Raw genomic sequence first — 19196 nt, 5'->3', positions numbered from 1 at the left:
CTGCCCTTAAAGGGCACTGTACAACATCATGGCGTCTCTGTGTAAGGGGACTTACGGTGTATCTCGGGATATAAACAGCTTTCATTCTAAGTCAATGAAAATAACGGTTCATTGTGTAAGGTCTTGTAATACATCTAAAAGCATAGTTACATATATTATATTGTGTATTTCTGACGTATAGATCCTCCAAATATTCATTAAATTAATTTGAAATACAACCTTTGTAATTTGTAATGTATTTACTGCCAATTTGGGTTCATACTTGCTGAATAAAAGTATTAATCTTTTAAAACTAGTACTTAGTAATGCAATAACAAAACCGGGTCGACGATTTATTTTAAATATCAAAACCACGGTCGAGTCGTCATGTCATGATGGACACTCATTCGCAAACGTCCGTGGCGCTAAACGCAATCTGCCGTGGTTAGATTGCATGTCATTTCAGGAGACACTGCGCTAAAGATTCAATAATACATACACTATTGGTCAACCTGTTTAGCAGGAGGCCATTTAAATTGAATATTGTCATGATATAGAAAATACCATTCCACAGAAGCTCAATGAGGTAATTCATTAGCTTCTAAAATGGGAAATCTAACATGAACTAGCTCACAACTCATAATACAAATCTGATTTAAAAAGACATTAATAGAGAGGCCTAATGGAAAATGCCAATTACATTGATTGCCCTGAAATGAATGTTCCCTGTGTGTTATAGAAGAGAGTGTGTGTATGTTTGTGCGTATGTTCCCAAGCAACTTGACTCCTGAGTGTGTGACTCCTGGCCCATATGACACACAAACCTCCACAGCATCTCTCTGTCTCTCTCTTCTCTCTCTCTCTCTCTCTGTCACGCAGTTATAGCCGCTCTGGAGTGGGATGACAATGTTATATATTAATTGAGGGTTTTCAGAAATACACACAATACCAAAAATACTCTCTCCTACCATATCTCTCCCACTCCATCCGGCCCCGCTGTCAGACTACATTAAGAGGTGCATGCAGAGAAAGAGTAATGAGAGAGAGAGGCTGGTAATGGAAGAGACAGACGCCATCTCATCTTCCTCCTGAAGGCAGCAACAATTTCGCTCCATTGTAACAAGGTGCAGCCTAAACTGATAAATTGCAGATTAAATGACGCTACACTCACTTGTTTCTCCCATCACGACACACACACACACACACACAATACGCACGATGCCCTCTCTAATTTCACACGCTTCTGCTATTCGCTACCTTCTTGGCCTGTCAATTCTGCCTAATAGCAAGAGGTACCTAAAAACACCAGGCCTGACAGACTCAGATCAAGAATGATGAACATCTCTTAGCAGTGGAGAGACGCTGGCCTCAGTCCTGACTTCACCGGATGGCTGAAACTTCTATGTAGGAATCACAGAAGAGTTCCAGCTGACAGTGCAGACGAGGCCATGTCGACGCATGGCTTATAGTAAGTAGTGAGAGTGTCAGACAAATTAGTTTTAGTGATATTATAGTCGCAGGCTGAGGGTAATTCCGTATTATGGCAAAAATGATGTTTTGGTGGAGCAGGAAGGTATGATAAAGAGGGTTTCTGAATGTTTCATGCCAAGGCTCAATCTATAATAGCGCTTCTAAAATATAAAGGCTTCCCATAATTTAATGTATACTATGGTACTCAATGAATAATCTGATCTTGATTTAGCATTTAAAGGGGAAAAGTAAGTAAACAACAAAGTTTTTAAAAAGCTGCATCAACTAGAATTGTCATACTTTAACTTATTTTATTACTTTTATAATAAAAGTAATATTTACAGTTTGTTTATATATAATCATTTTGAATATTAAAAATACTTCTCCTAACCCAGCATTAGTGCTCAAATGTGCCATTTGTAGTTTGAATGAATCAGGAGCATTGACTGGAGTTGTTTTCTAAAACATTATCTGTTTGTTTAAGACTGACCAGGCCCAGCAGTGGCTCAACCAATGGTGTGAGTCTGGGGCAGGGGCTCTGCCTGGGATTGACTCAATGATAAATATGTTTGAAAACATCCTGGGCTTGCATTAAAGTGTTTACTGATATTCATTTGACTCTTTAAGTAGATCAAACAGACTATGACTTTGTAGAGTCTAGATCATCACATTATAAATTAGTTATAATTCCATAAGCATTCGCTATTTAGCTCAGATGTTCTACCTTTAAAGAGTTTACTACGAATATGAGGCTAACTTCCTATACAGGCCCTCAAAATATTCAACATTCACATCTGAACTAATGGAGGAAAGACATACCTCATTTCCACAAGTCTATCCCCAGCCCCGCCCCATAACTAAAAAAAAAAAAAGAGGAAGATAAGGGAACAGGGTCATTAAAAACTAAAACAGTGAGTAGATGTTTGTCTTCATGGTAGATTTGTATTACATTCTAATTTTACTGCCTAAATTAGAGAAATAAAACATTCCTATGTAAATTTATTCATGGTGAAGGAGAGGGAGTCTTAGGTGCACCAAGATCTGCCATGATAATGCATAATTTCAGAGCTGACTCCCATTTCATCAAGCCCTGCCGAGCGCCTGGCTGTCATCAAGCAAAATAATGGTAACCTCTGCATTTCCTCAGCCTAATCTCGCTCTCTCAGCACTGCATTCTCAAGACAATAATGATGTAGTGTGCCTGTAGCACCAGCCTTTCTTATTAATGTAAGATTTTGTATTTCTAAGTGTGCTGATGACGCCACTGTCTTTGGAGTTCAATGTGTGTGTGTGCATGTGAGAACAAGAAGTGACTGCTGCCATAAGCTTAACGCAAGAGCGCTTTAGCTTATTCTGCTCGCTCCTCACTGCAGCGGCTCTAGGATTTCATCGCCGATCGCCTTGATGGAGGGCACCAAACAGAAAACTTCCTATTATTGTGCTGCACGCCCGCTTGTTTGCGCGGCTAATGTGGTGGTGGATCAAGACTAAGCGGTGGTATTTTAATGAAATTCACCCCACTTTTAATTGGCGTGGTTTAAGGAGAGCGGGCGGCGATTTCAAAGCTTAGATCAATACGCTTTGAGTTATTTTCGTGGATGAGCAGTTTTTCTCTTCTCCAAGTGTGGCCCGGGAATTAAGCTTTATAGAATGATCTGCCTTTAAGCTTTACAGGCTAGCATGATTAGCAACGTATTTATCAAAAATAAAAGGATATGGAAGAATCGTTTTTGGTTACACAAAGTATACCTTTCAGGATCAGTTCTAAAGAACTCTTTGTGAGGAATAAGGACATAGCATAACATAACAACGTAATACTTAAAGAACCGCTCATTATGAGTGGCTGAACAAGCATAGACTTACTAAAGCTTCATTTGCTTTATTTTAAATTGTTAATTACTCATTTTACACTGATAGAGCACATTACACTATTAAAAATAAAGGGTCTTTATTACGTGAAGAAATATTTCATGAAAGCTTTACTGTATGTAAAGGTCTTTGAATGGAAGTTCTTATGGTGGAAAAAGGTTCTTTAGATGATCAAAATTTTTTGTGGACCTAAAATGGTTCCTTCTATGGTATTGCTGAAACCCCTTTGAACTCCTTCTCTTCTTCTTCTTCTTCTTCCGCTATCCGCCGGGTCGCGGCAACAGTTCAAGCAGGACGCCAGACTCTCCTCCCCAGACACTTCTCCAGCCCGGGAACACCGAGGCGCCTCCCAGGCCAGCCGAGAGACATAGTCCTCCAGCGTGTCCCCAGGCCCTCCTGGCCTCCCCGGTGGGGACATGCCCGGAACACTCCCTTGGGAGGCACCCCGGAGGCATCCGGGAACAGATGCCCTGGCAGACACCCCAGCTGGCCTCTCTCATGTGGAGGAGCAGCGGGTCTACCTCAGCCCTCCGAGTGACTGGAACAAACCTCACTCCTATCTCTAAGGGAGCGCCCCAGCCACCCGTACGGAGGAAACTCATTCTCGGCCGCCATCCGAGATCTCATCCTTTCGGCCGCACCCAAAGCTCATGACCATAGTGAGAGTAGGGAACGGCGATCGACCGAATCAGGAGCGCTTCGCCAGGCTCAGCTCCTTCTTTTTCCACCTATGACAGACCAGCACAGCCGATCGCGATTACTGCAGAAGCTGCACCACGATCCGCCTGTCGCATCTCTGCTCCATCCTTCCTCACCGTGAACAAGACCCCAAGATACTTAAACTCTCCCACCTGGGGTGCAGAGCTCCTAACTAACCTGGAAGGGGGTACACCCTTTGTCCGACTGAGGACCATGGCTCTAGACTGGAGGTTGATTCTCATCCCAGCCGCTTCACACTAGCTGCAAACCACTCAGGCCAGCACACTGTAGGTCTTGCCAGATGTGTAGCCAACAGAACAACATCATCAGCAAAAAGCAGAGGGAAGTTTATTCCTGTGGTCACTCAAAATCCAGACCTCTCCGGCCCCCGGTTGCGCCAGAAATCCTGGTCCACAAAAAAATAATGAACAGACCGTGACAAAGGGCGTTCTGTCGGAGTCCAACATGCACCGGGAACAAGTCTGACTTATCGCTGGGTAATGCGAACTAAGCTCCGCTCTGATCATACAGGGATTGGACAGCCTTAGCAAAGGGCCCCTACCCCATATTCCCAGAGCACCCCCACAGGACACCACGAGAACCCGGTCGACGCTCTCCAAATCCACAAACACATGCGTGTACTGGTTGGGCAACCTCAGGAACCCCAGCATCCTGGAAGAGTGGTATAGAGCTGGTCCAGTGTTCGCACGCCCAGGACGAACCCGCATTGTTCTCCTGAAGTTGAGGTTCAACTATCGGACGGATTCTCCTTCCAGTACTCCTGGCATAGACTTTCCAGGAGGCTGAGAAGTGTGATCTCTCTATAGTTGGTGCACACTCCGGTCCCCTCTAAAAAGAGGAACCACTCACCCTGGGCCCGCCAGTCCAGAGGCACTGTCCCCCGCGCCCACGCTGATGCTGCAGAGGCGTGTCAGCCAAGACAGCCCTGATAACATCCAGAGATCGAGGTACTCCGGGCGATCTCGCCCACTCCCTGGTGCCCCTGCTGCCACCGAGGAGCTTCTCAACAACCTCAGTGTGATCCTCAGCCAGGTGATGGTTTCCAGTCCTCGGTCCTCGCCCCTGCCCCCAGCAGTGGAAGACGTGGTTGAAGGATTGAGGAGGTCTCAAAGCATTCCTTTCCACCGGGCCTCGACACAATATTCCCCTAGTCGAAGTTAGCAGGTTCCTACCAGCACTGTATACGGTGTGCTGGCAGGGCACTGCTTCCTTTGAGGCTGGACGGTTTGCCAGAACCTCTTTGAGGCCACCCGATAGCCATTTTCCCATGGCCTCCCAATTCTCCCAGACCCTAGCTTTGCCTGCACAACTACCCGGCAGCGTGTCCGCTGTGTTCACTGGTATCTAAGGTTTGCTGCATCAGGAGTCCTAAGGAGCCAACCAGGCCCGGAGAGGACTCCTTCTTCAGCTTGACGGCATCCCTTACCCCGATGTCCACCATCGGGGTTCGGGGCTGCCACTACATGCACCGAGACTTTACGGGCGCCAGCTCCCGGATTTCGCCGCGTCGACTCAAAGAGGTAGAGAACATAGTCCACCTGACTACCGTTCCAGCCTCCTCGGAACTGCCGCGCCCTGCCGAGGCGGAGTTGAAGATCTCCTGACAGGGTCTCTGCCAAACGTTCCCAACAACAGACCCTCGCTGCGCGCTTAGGTCTGCCAAGTCCGTCTGGCTCTCCCCGCCTAACGCATCCAACCTGCTCACCAGGTGGTGATCAGCTGACAGCTCCGCCCTCTCTTCACCCGAGTGTCCAAGATATGCGCCGGAGATCAGATGATACAACCACAAAGTTTCATCATCGACTCCGCCCCTAGGGTGTCCTGATGCCACGGTACTGTGGACAATTCTTTACAAGTTGAAATACGGTGTTCGTTATGGAGCAGACCGTGACTAGCAGAATTCCACAAATAGAACACTCACTCAGGTTTAGGGATCGGGGGCCGCTCTCCCAATCACGCCTCCAGGTGTCACTTCAGCATCACCAACGTGGAGCGCTGGTCCCCCAGCAGGACGATAGAGTCTCTGCTGAGCACCCTTCCACCCTCCCAGGGACTCCAGAAGGCCGAGATTTACACTGCCATTCGGCCCGAGGGGCACAAAATGACAGTGAGAGTCCTTCCCAACTCGGAAAGCTCGCAGAGGGAGGCGACTCTCTCTGGCCCAATCGGGCTAAACTCCAAACACATGGCGTGCTAAGCTGGGGAGCTATGAGCAAGCCTACACTGTAGCCTGCCCGCCTCTCACTGTGGGGTACACCAGAGTAGTAAGAGTTCAGCCTTCGAGGAGATGGGTTCCAGAGCCTGCAGTGCGTGGAGGTGAGCCCGACTATCTCTAGCCGGTATCTCGACCTCCAGTCAACTCAGGCTCCTTCCCCAGAGAGGTGACGCCCATGTCCCTAGAACTAGGTTCTGAGTCCAGGGTTGGGCTGGTTTGCGGTCCCCGCCTCGACTGCCACCCAAACTACTGCTGCACCGGCCCACGGTCCCTCCTGCAGGTGGTGGGCCCACGGAGGATGGCTCCACTGCCAGCTGCCTGGAGTTGAGTCTGCCGGGTCCCGCGGGGCAAGACCCGCCACCAGGCGCGCCGTGATGTCGGCCCCGGCCCCAGGCCTGGCCCCATGCATGGGCCCCGGCGCGCAGACATCGGCGACGCGACCCATTACGCTGTTTTTGGTCCATATGTGAGGTGGACCGCTTTGTCTGGCTTTTGTCACCTAGGACCTGTCGGTCTTGGGAGACCTTACCAGGAGCATATAGCCCTGGACAAATCTAGCTCTAGGTCATTCAGGCATCAAACCCCTCCACCTGCATGTGGCGATCCTCGGAGGGGGGCCTTTGAACTTTATCTTAAAAAAAATAATAAAAAAATTTGCTCCACATGTTCATCTCTTCTCATTTTGAGTAACGGAAGAACTCTCTTCTGTCACAAAGAAATACTTCTGTGAAACAAAAGGTTCTTCTAGATGTTAGTTTCTATTTAGATTATTTGCTGGTTTCTCTGAAGACGCTTGACTAGTGTTGGTTTGGTTTGATTTGTTGGTTAGCTCAAGACTACAAGTTCTAAGCATCAAGGCTAGCTCTATGTAAACTTGTGCACAAACGCTATGAACTCCCCTGCTTGTGACGCTATAATGACTTAGGAGCACACTCAAAGCTCTTCCTTCACACTAAGGCTCAGAGGAGTCTTTCCACAGGCACTTAAGGCTTTATCTGGCGGTTGAGGGAACCTCATGGTTTTGACGGCATTGATAATTTTAAGCACCCTCTCAGCGCTACTCTCTGAAACATTTAGCCTCTGCTCATCTTCTTGCATCTCTAGCTGAATTAATGACAGGAGCTCAGCCGCCATTTATAATTGCTTCATTATACGCCGTGTTCTCTGATACAATGGTGTTTGTGGTGTATTTCTAATTATGTGCATTTTTTGCGCCAACATCAAGGCGGATCAGGTTTCTCCAATTGCACAGAAAATAATGATCGCTCTCTGCCTTAGTCTCACTCTGCTACCCGCTAGACGCGGTTCTATTGGATTGCATCACAAACAGTCTCTCCGCACGCTGGAGTCGTGGTGAGGATGGCCACTAATGCTCAGACGCTACTTCTGGATGACTTCAGCTGTCCTCTTTACTTCTGTCTACTTGGAAGTGACTTTCTAGAAAGATTCTGGGGATGTTTAGCAAAGAAATCATTTGTCCTCTATTAATCTGTCTTTCTTTTCATCTTCCCAGAACAATATCTATCTATCTATCTATCTATCTATCTATCTATCTATCTATCCATCTATCTATTCCATCTATCTATCCATCTATCCATCTATCCATCTATCTATCTATCTATCTATCTATCTATCGTCTAGTTTTAAGAACACTATATCTATTGTTATGTCTATCGCTCTATCTATCATTCTATTATTCTTCTATATTCTTCATAGAACTCCCATCTATCTATTCATTCATTCATCTATCTATTCATCTATCTATCTATCTATCTATCTATCTATCTATCTATCTATCTATCTTATTTCTATAGTACACTATCTATATTTGTTGTTCTGTCTATCATCCGTCTATATCACCTATATCTATCCATCTGTCTATCGCTCTATATTTCGTTGATCCATCCATCCATCCATCCATCCATCCATCCATCCATCCATCCATCCATCCTCTTCCATCCATCCATCAAACATGTATTACAGTTTTACAAATCTAACTATATTCTGATTGGGTTTAATGAAGAAACCTTTACAACGAGTTAGAATGTTTTCTTCCTTTATAGTGCATGCACTAGCGCACACCCGAAGTGACATGCTGCACACTCTGCACTTGAGCGCAGCATCTTCTGCCCAGCAGGTAAGAAAATTCTCGAACTAAATGAAAACAAACAAACAGCAAAAAAACTGCACTATATCCAATAAGGCCCCGGAGAGATAATCTCGCCACTCCGACGTAAGGAAGCGATGACATTTGATGATGTATCCCGCTTTAATAATCTGTTGCAGTGATGATGATAGATCACCACAAAGTCTTCTTTAGATAGAAACTTAATTCAACTGCAGTGGAGATGCAAACTCATACTAACGCCATCGCGCTTCAGTTGTCTTTCTCTCCGTGTTACATCGACGATATGGATAATGCCATTATATTACCTAAAGTGTACATGAGCTGAAATAAGCCTCGCTGTTTGGAGTGGTGCAATGGTGACTACCATTGATATCGCATTTGGGAAAAGAAACGCATTTAGATGCCTGAAACAAATAATAAAAACACCAGGAGCATTAGAGCTGCTTTATTCTCGGCTTAAAGAAAGACGAAAGCAAGCTCCAACTATTTCGCCTCTTTCTCTTCCTTCCTCTCTCTCTTCTCTTTTTGGATTCTGCTGTTGCAGCATCTACCTCCACTACAGGAGCCCTCAGAGGCGGACTTAATTTAGCTTGCCAAGAGAAAGCTGGCTCCTGTGCGTGGAGTCACAGTTCTGCACAGATCCAAGTTCTACCGTGAACCCTGCTAATTATCAGGCAGTCTGTAATTTTCCCTCCCATGGGCCCATGACAAAGAGCTGCTGAATAGAGGGAAATAACAGATGAAAAATGATGCATGGATGTTGAGAGGGTGAAAGCTTAATGGATACATTTCCATTTTCCACTCTGAACAAGCCTGCGCCGCGAGCGCCATTGTTTTGTAAAGTCATGAATGAGATCCGGAAGGGAGAGCACAATGCACTGATTTTTTGACTTAAACGCACATCTGATGGCAGTATGATGCAAATGATGAAACTTATTTAGCTGTTAAGTCCACTGATAATTAAGGATATCACTACATTTTTTCCCTACTCGGGATTCCAGTTAAATAAAGAAACGGCATTTTTTATGTATACATTACGGAAATATTTCTACTTTAAAACAATATACTTCTCGGTTAAATATTTTTGAAATACACTTTTTTTTTCTTCATTAAATAAAAAATGCATTATGTATTAATTTACATGATGCCATTAGCGAATTCATGCTTTTTGGCCCACAATAATTTCTGCAAATAAACTATACTTAATGTGCAAAATTGCATAACGACATTATGTAAATATGAAATATACAAATTTCTATTAAAAGTTATTATTCTTTTTTTTTTTTTTACAGAAATTTAATATTAAATAATGCACTATGATAAATGTATAATAAACACAACAGTAGTTTACCCAGCTACAAGATAATACTGTGTAAGATTAACGACACTATTTATTTAAAGTAAACCTTTCACATTATTACAAAGGTGTTAAGAAAAAGAAAGCCACACGTTCACTCAAAAAGTATAATGGTTAGCTCTATTTTATAATATTATATTATCTAAAGGTACAAAAGATAAATTCAATACATTTAAGCACGCTCAAGAATAGCATAAGAACTGCACTGTTAGCTTCTGGTAGCACATGATGCAAGCGATGAAATAGTCACTTTGATGGAAAAGGTCTTAGAAATGAAAGCAAAGAGTGTGCATTAGCAATGGTTTGAATGGCTTTGTGCATGTTCCATTTCTGGTAAGATCTATTAGGAAGAGGTGTGGACATGATAAGATTGTGGATTCAGGTATTTGCCAGGACATTTATGATGATATCAAGCATCTGTATTAACTCATTAATATATTCAAATGCCAAGACAGGATAAAATTTCTGTTCTGTCTCAAATCGAACACCTGCAATACTTCATGCCAGTTTATAATGACTTTGCTTCTTGAGTGGCCTTTTAAAGTTCAGTAATAACATCAGTAAGCCGTTTCAAAGTCTTTAGCATTATCACTGAGTGCAAATTATGTGATCGTTAAACAATTCCAAGGATCCTAATAATAGTAGGACTCCCCTATCGGATAAAGGAAGAGTGAGAGAGAGAAAGACAAAGTACTAACTGGAAACAATTATTTAATTATAAATATACTAAGCAGTTATTCTGGTCTTTCTAGTTTGAATGAACACTGTATTTTAACTTTTTATTTATCAAAGAATTTGAAAAAGTATCACGTCACAAAAAGCATTACAGCACAACAGCATTACAAATCAATGAATGATTTCTAAAAGGATCGTAGACACTGAAGACTGTAATGACGAAAAATCAGCTTTGCTAATACAGAAATAAATAATATTTTAAATAGAAAACTCATTTTAAATGCAACAACATTTAAATTCAACATTAAATTATTTCTGTATGTTTGATTTAAATTGATACATGACCATAAAAACTACAAAAACTAAAATATTATACAGTTCGGCGGTGTTTTCCAAAATCATAGTTTGAAAGAACAGCATTGCAAACTGGTAAAAGTAGTTTACTAAACAGCATGCTTATATCTTCCATTCTATATAAATGAATATACATTTGAATCTCTACATTGCAGCACATCCTGCAAGTGACGCGACTGAAGAGTTTGTATGTACAAATGCCTTGGTGTTCCCGGAGTATGACATAAGAGGAACTCGCGGCGAACTCCCCGACCAGGATCAGTACAGCAGCATCTCTCAGATCCTTTTAATCAATTAATTAGCAGAAGATATTACTTCAACATACGCACGCAGCATCATTAATGTCAATAGCTCCTATACTGCCAGAACCAATGTGATCCAAAGTACGTGATTCAACATTTGCAATTAGGCCGCTTTATGATCTATAACAAAACAGCGAGCAAATACATTTAATTATTAGTGAAGTTTTAAAGCAGAAATAGTAATTATTTGTAAACGACTTCGTAATCTTTCTTTGAAATACTTCTCACAGTGCTTGTATAAAATCAATCAATCAGCCGATTCACTTTATTTATATAGCGCTTTTAATAACGCGGTCGCAGTCGTGCAATTGAACAGTATCAAATTTGAGAATACAGTAAGTAATGTACAATGACAAGATTCAAACACAAATTTTCAGTTGTGCCAGATTTCTTTATTGAATGCAGAGACGCCGTTGTCTAGACTGTACCTAAATTTCACAGGATCTTTGTAATCAAACTGACTTATAATTAAGTAGAAATGAAGTGACGGGAACAGATCGCGACTTGTATTAATAATTACACTTTTTGAAGCCCTGTCACAATTCTGCCACTATCGCACAAGTTCCTCTCCTTAAGACTCTCTGGTAACCAAACAAGTTGTGGTCCTGCTAAACATTCATTACCCTTTACTGATAAGGCTAGCGGTTGTTTCAGATGCAAGTTTCTTTCTATCCGGTGACTACCCACCCCCTCCCGCCCACCCTGTCGCCACAGAGTCTCCGTGTCAGTGATACCAGGGAAAACTTTAACAGATGCACGCAGAGAGTTTCCAAGAAAAGAATCCACTTCTTACCACACTGCCTTAATTGTCCCTCAGAGACTCGTGAATTGAATCTAGCGAAAAGAGCTTTCCAATCCCTGTATCCTCTGTCTCTCTTCTGTCTCTAGGTGGTGGTGGTGCAGATATGGAGGAAGGAGTGGCAGTTTATTTTGGGGCCTGTGACGGCTGTCTTTATATTGTTGCGGGACTGGTCTTTTCCTGTTCTCGGCGCTCTCTCAGCCTACTCCCTCTCAGCTCCAGACTGTTGGGGCCACAACCCTCCTACACGGGGACTCATGAGGCCAGACATCGGCCGTCAAAAATCTATTGTGACTGTCGGGAAAATGAATAAACGAGCACATTATTCCCCTTCGTGTTCCGCGCTGTTTGTCTAACTGGCGCGAGCGCGGCGGAAGCTGCCGGGCTGACGCGCATCTTATCGTGGTTTTTTGGTCTGTCAGAGGAGCTTTAGAGGTGTGAATGAAGAAAGGAGCGGTGGATTTGAAATATAATCCTACGAATTCTGATGAAATTACAAAGACGGTGAGAGTTCACAAATCGCACTGTGTTTTCTATCAGCAGTGATGCCCTGTTGAGGTGGTGGCAATCTAATGAAACTGCACAGCTAATGAGTATGACAGCACTGTAACAGCACTGAGACTGCAGAGCAGGGAGGAAAAAAGTCGGGCGCCCTTGGATCCTCTGCACCTCACGCTGAAGTTGCTTATTTATCTCGTCGCTGAGGTCTTCTACGCTGACCACCTCACGGCAGGCATGTCATTTATAAGTTCCACATTAATGCCATATTAAGAGATGCCTTTAAATACAGACCAGTTGGAAGGACTTGTGTATGTAGGCTGCACTATGCAATCTGTGGCATTTAAAATATCTAATGAAAATATCTAATAATAATAATAAATATTAGAACTCAATTTATATTATAAAACTAATAAAAAAATCACAAAAGAAATGTATCTTTTTACGGCAAAAAACATACCACATTAAAGAAAAGGAAATATAAATAGCATCACACGAGCTCAATTTCATTAATTTCTGGGCTGATTCTGAAAACCAACTTTTCAAACTGACGTTTCTTCACATATCCAGGTGCTATGACACCGTGGAATCTTGGAGGGGGAGGTGAAATAAAATGTAGAAGACAGAATTTGGAGTTGCTTTAGAATTGCATGGAATTAATTCATTGATTAATCTATACGATTTGCTGAGGCCCTCTCTCTGAACTCCCTGTTTTTGAAACTAGGCTTCACATTTATTAATATTCGTGGCATAAAATGTTTTACTTCTTGTATGAAGTGTGCTCATGAACAGGTATTCTTTAATTACCTTTTTTGATGTATCAAAAAATAAGGTCAGTCATATTCAAGGAATATGCTACAAAAATATTTAAAATAGTTCCAGAATGTTGAAGAAAAAGATTTATTGTAGATTATTTTAGATTATCATAGTGCTAAATGTCATTTACATTTGCATTATGGAATTGAATAATTTAAGATTGAAAGTGTACATAAAAGATGTTTAAAAGTGATCATTACTTTATAAGTCAGTTGCATAAAAGCAAGATCTCTTTGGCTTACTGCTAGGTTACAAACTAGTTTCCAATATTAATGAAGCAATATAATAGCCTATGATTGTAGCCAAAATCAAACCCTGGGGGGCATACAAGTGCTCAGTTGTAAGAAATATCAAGTTTAAATTCATTGACTCAACATACAGTAATTACTGTATTAAAAACGTTCCCACACAAATACATGTAGTGACCCAATGTGTGCGGAACAAAGATACGCCAAACCCAGTGACCATGTAACTGTAAAGAGACATCCGTGTGGTAAATGGAAAGATTATGTGCGTCCTCTCTCAGGTACTTCCTACCGTAATCTCACGGTTCAATCTGAGGTAATCCCAGCCGAGTGGGCATTGTATTATTTTATAGCGTGGAATCCATATACCCTCTTTGATTTTTCCATTTGATAAGGCCACGTGAGCTATTCATTCTTTCAGGAATACAGTCACATTCCGGAGGGTGGGGTGTAAATATTATCTTCAGAGTTCTGTCTGTTCTTTCTCAGAGTTCTAGTTTAATTGGTTGCCCTACAGCCTTTTCTAGGAGAACATTACAGAGGGCTAATAATGCTAAAATCTATATCTGTCATATAAATGCTAGCCATTTTTAACACTAATGAAGTCAATAGTGTCTTGGTGGGTGTGGAAGAGTGAGTGCACATGAAATGTGGATTAGGCCACGGCAAGAGTACAGCGTGCCGCAGATCACCCTTCTCGGAATAGAGCTGTATGGAGGTTATTTGTGCTCCACTGGTGGTGGAATGATAATGACTTCCACTGAAATGTCTTTACATCGCAAGCTCACATGTAGCTTCTCCATTGCCCTACCATGATTTCATTGACTAATACATGAACATCGTTTTTCAGACTATACGTGGAAACTTCTTCAATAATTGCATTATGTATTGCAGCTTCGTTCCAATTAGGCCCAACTGTACACATTGATGAATGCTGAATTTTCAAGTCGGATATAATGCAAACTTAGCTGCAACACTTGACCGCATGTAGCTTAAGGGCGAGCAAATATCTGCGTACGAGCGCCAAAAGAATATCAATATTTGTGCTTAAAGAGAAACTCTGCGCTTTCAACCAATTTATCGCTGTTACTGACCAGTCATCAAATCATTAGTCTGTTTAGACTGATGTCATCCACAGTGCCTAGAAAAGCCTATCCTATATGACGGCCAAAACTATTTAGAATAGTTTTCTGATGGCGCTTTGTCGTATGAAGGCCTGTTATCGATTCGATTTTATTGCACACATAATACGCTTAGTGTGCTGTCTCTGAAAAAAAAATCTAAGGGTAAATTAGACTATATTAATTTGTTTATTGTAGACTGGTTAAAAATGAGAATTTTTTTGCTTAAATATCAAAACATTAACAACAAATAAGAGAGCAGTTTATCTATAATAGATGTGCTTGAATGTTGCATTCCTGGAGCAATTTGTTAACAATAATTGTACAATAAAAATGGAAAATTCTGTCATTAATTAATCACCGTCATGTCATTTGAAATATAGATAAAGATATTTTTTTATGAAATTAACTGTAACATCAACTGTAATGTTATGGCCTTTAATGACGAGTATGCTTTAATTGTGCAAATAAAACAAAAACAAGGACTTCAATAATCAATAATTTCTTCTCATTCATGTTGCTTCATAAAATTAAGGTTGAGTCACTTATGGACTATTTTAACAATATCAATACTACCTTTGTGGGGCCTTAAACATGGCTGAATTGCTATCTATGTAAGTCACTAGAGCTCTCAGGGTTTTACAGGAATATCTTTATTTGTGTTCTGAAGATGAGCAGAAGGTCTTACAAATTTGGAAGGACACATGAGGGTGAATAATTAATTATAGTCACCTAATTTACAGAAAAATTAAATTTGAAATAATGGTACAGTAACAAAGAAAACAGCTTTTTTTGTTAAGATCACAAGAACTTTAATTTACGATCATAAGAAAACAAGAAAAATAATAAAACATAGAGTAAAAAATATAATAATAGACCTTGGCTTCTTAAGTCTTAAAGGTATTTAAAATATAAAATTATTATTTTTTTTTCACATTAAGATTAATTCAGTTGGATTAAATCTTGGTATGCAGGCTAGTAGTTCGCAGACTAGTTCTTAAAGCATAACCACGATGGCTGATTTATGCAACTGTAACTGTAACAAAATCTATAACATAAAAATGCCTGCGTCAAAGAAACGCTTTAAGTTTGATTTTAACAAAACTTTACTGCGTAGCCAGAATCAGCACACTGACCAATCAAATTTGAAACTTGCTCCAATCCTGCGCTCGATCTGCTCATCTATTTCATTCACGTGACAGCTCGTCATGTGCAGAAGCAGATTGTACAGAAAAAATACTTTGCTTTCCCCTCTGCCCAGTGGAAAACATGGCTGTCATGTGCCCGTCCACGCTCATCTCCATGCTCAGCTTGCCCAGCCGCCTTTATTCAAAGTGACAGTACAAGGGCTGGGACCCTCTCCTCTGGCACCCGGCTCCAGGCCTGCCCATGCGTCTCTCGGCAGCACATTAATTCTAATAAAGCCTCGCTTTAGCGGGCGAAATCCCGCGGGGGGTGGGGTGGTGTTGCGGGCCAGGGGCCAGCAGGAGTGGTATAAATACACTTTAATGAAGGGAGGACATGGGCGCGCAGGTGGCACGGCTGGGCAGGTGGCACCTCACGCCCTCGGGCTCCTGGGCGACACCGCTGTTGCGGCGTGCCCCACGCTCTGGGGTTGAAGTGGTGGAGATTGCATTTTAATTACCAACCACTTCTTCTCCGTCCTTTACAGGGGTCACAGCCTGAGTGTGCCTCTTGGAGTTGAAGGTGGGAGATGCTGCACAGGAGTAAAGTGTCTGAATGTTTACAGGTATTAATATACTAATTTATGTATTAGGTGTGTGTGTGAAATTATATGGACCTCTGTAAGAAGCCTCAATAAGGCTTAACACAGATAATTAATTAATAGTTGCATTAATTAACTTCACTGTGATATTGGGTTTATATGTTAGATTCACCTCAAAATTTAAATGTGTTTCAGAACTAAACAATTTCATACGATGCGGTTGAACAAAATTTTGCATTGTTTTTGTTTTCCGGTGACAGTACAGGTGTTTAAATTATTTTGCATATTTGTCATCATCATTCACAAGTCATTCCATAAAAACAGAGTAATGGACTTTCTAATATTTTAATATTTTGATGGCTAAAACTAAGGGCTATTCCTCTTTTGGAATACTAGATTGTGATTGTGGTTAATTGCATCGCTGGGTGGTCAAACATTTCTACAGAAATGGGAACATTTGTATGCATAAATTGCAAATGAATATTTTTTTTCTCATTGAAATAATAAGTATGTATAAGCATAAGAAAAGTCTTTCAAAACATTGAAAAAATAATATAGACACCAAACATCTGCATAGTAAGTAGTCAAGATATATGGTGATTCAAAAGCTGATTACCATTTGACAGTATGTCCCTTCTTGGAGGGGAAAAGAGAGGCACTTCTGGCATCCTAAATAAACCTCTTACGTTCATTTTTCCACTGAGGTGGAAAGTTCACAGCTTTATAGAGTTTGAGAGCAAAAGTTTGTGTTTTGGGTTGTGACGATCCAAATACAAGATGGCAGTCCGAGTGCGATTCTGAGTTATCCTCAAACCACGAGAGAACTTGACATATTTACAGCCTGCACTCCTCAGTCCTGAATCATGTGTATGTCCAGTGCATTTCCATGGGAAAGGGGAAATGTAGAGCCTCGCTCATGTGTTAAACCACCCTGGGGGCCCATTCATTAAACATCACTTAAAACTGAAGTCCACACCTGGTTTTCTTCTCTCGTTTTTCGCACATTCTCTCCCTCTCTATCGTTCTCCCCTCTTGGGAGTAGGCCATCCTTCTCTCCTCGCAGTGCTAACTCAAAACTCCTGACGTTTTAAATGTTTCTTTTCTGGGATTCGGGTTTCAAGCGTGAGCAGTGACCTTGGCGGGAGATGCTTTATGGATTTGACCTGGGAGTCCCCTCAACAAGCTTGGCTCCTCGATAGGCAGGCGGATGGAGGAAGGAATGAAGGGAAGAAGGAGAAAGATGGAAGAGGGTGGGGTTGGGAAGAAGGGGTGTCTGAAAACACAGGACAGGTGAGGCTGCTGCCTCCCCCCCACACACCCTCCTGTCCCGTGACTCTGGGGAAGAGGCACTTCCAGCACTCCAGCACAGATGTTGTTGCATTGTCTGGAGCTCCAGCCCAGCAGGGGAGCAAGCTCTCATTAGCTATTGTCTTCCACTCACCGTAGATCCCTGTGATAAATGCAGCAGTCGTTGCTACACCATGCCATGCTGAAGAAAAGCACCTCGGATGGTTAAAAAAAAAAAAGAAAAAGAAGAACAGGAGCATCCTCAACAAGTCAGGCTTAATTCAACATATTCATTTTCTGTAGGAGTCTGTACATATTTTATCATGTTAATGTGTCTATGGGTTAGTAGTTTAAAGCGTTCAAACTCACTCCTGTCTGTCAGTGTGCTATATATGATCTCCCATCAGCCTCGCTGTATTTGTCTTAAAAGCAGATCTTAATGGTGAAATCATTGGAGTGTGTGGAATACAGGAAGCCATTGATGTTTTATGAAGATTAACCATCATATAGAGCACAGAGCGTGCTGTCAGGTAGGACCATGCCAGAGGATTTACACAATATATAATGTACTCCACCATGAAGAGAGAAGCAAAGTATGAATCCATGAATCTCTAGGCCCTAATGTCGAAATCAGTCCTTAGTGTATAAGAGGCGGGTTTCAGAAGTAAAAATCAGTTTTTTTTTTTTTCCTTAAGGAAATTATATTGAATGATAACTTAGAAAATGTTACGAATATGTTGGTGTTGTTGAAGTTATCGGTGCACATTATTTCAGCTTATTTAAAAATAAATAAAAAAATCTATTCCTAGTGATAAAAACATTACCCAATTACCCATGATTCAACAGAGAAACCTCCACCAATCAAAACTGAAGCAATTGGTGGAGGTTTCTCTGTTGAATCATATACACCTACATACATATATATATACTGATTTTCAGTTCTCTTTTTTTTTCTTTTTGCTTTAAAAGTTTGGTATTTTTTTACCTTGTAGCTTGTTTGGTTTATGTCTTCTAACTTCTAACTTGGTTTCATGGGACATGCTGTTGACAGAATGCCAATATTCTGAAATATTCTCCATTTATAGATTATTTTGATTATAATTGTGCATTTTTAGACTATAATGTTGCATTTGATATAGCTTGTAAATGGGAAGTAGATGTCTTTTCATACTCGTTAGCCTCAATAAGCTTCCATTTAGGAGAACAGCAATTTATTTTCATCTTGGTGTAAAGGTATTATCAATGCTTGACCAAAACACACCAGTTCGCTTTATACAAGCGTTACATAAAACAGCAGTTGATTTTAACTCCACATTTAGTCATAGTGTAGACCAGTGATCAGTATAGGTCTTTTCCACACCAGAAAAAGGTGTCACTTCATTAAAGGCACTGTGGGTATTTTTAAGGAATGACATTCAGAAAATTATCTTACTTCCTACTAAAATATATTGCCACCAATCTCCGTAGTAAACAGTAAAATAAAACTTTATAGTTTCTGCCTGTCAATCATTTCTCACTGCAGGCACTTCCATATATGGGCAGCAGGAAGCTGAGCGCGGCATGGTTACGCTTGAAGCGGTTGTTTGGAGAACCGGACAGTTTAAATGTTCGCGATTTACTTTCATATAAAGTTAC

This window comes from Puntigrus tetrazona, chromosome 8 (assembly GCF_018831695.1).
Source record: "Puntigrus tetrazona isolate hp1 chromosome 8, ASM1883169v1, whole genome shotgun sequence".
Lineage (NCBI taxonomy): Eukaryota > Metazoa > Chordata > Actinopteri > Cypriniformes > Cyprinidae > Puntigrus > Puntigrus tetrazona.
This window is presented reverse-complemented; position numbering follows the sequence as displayed.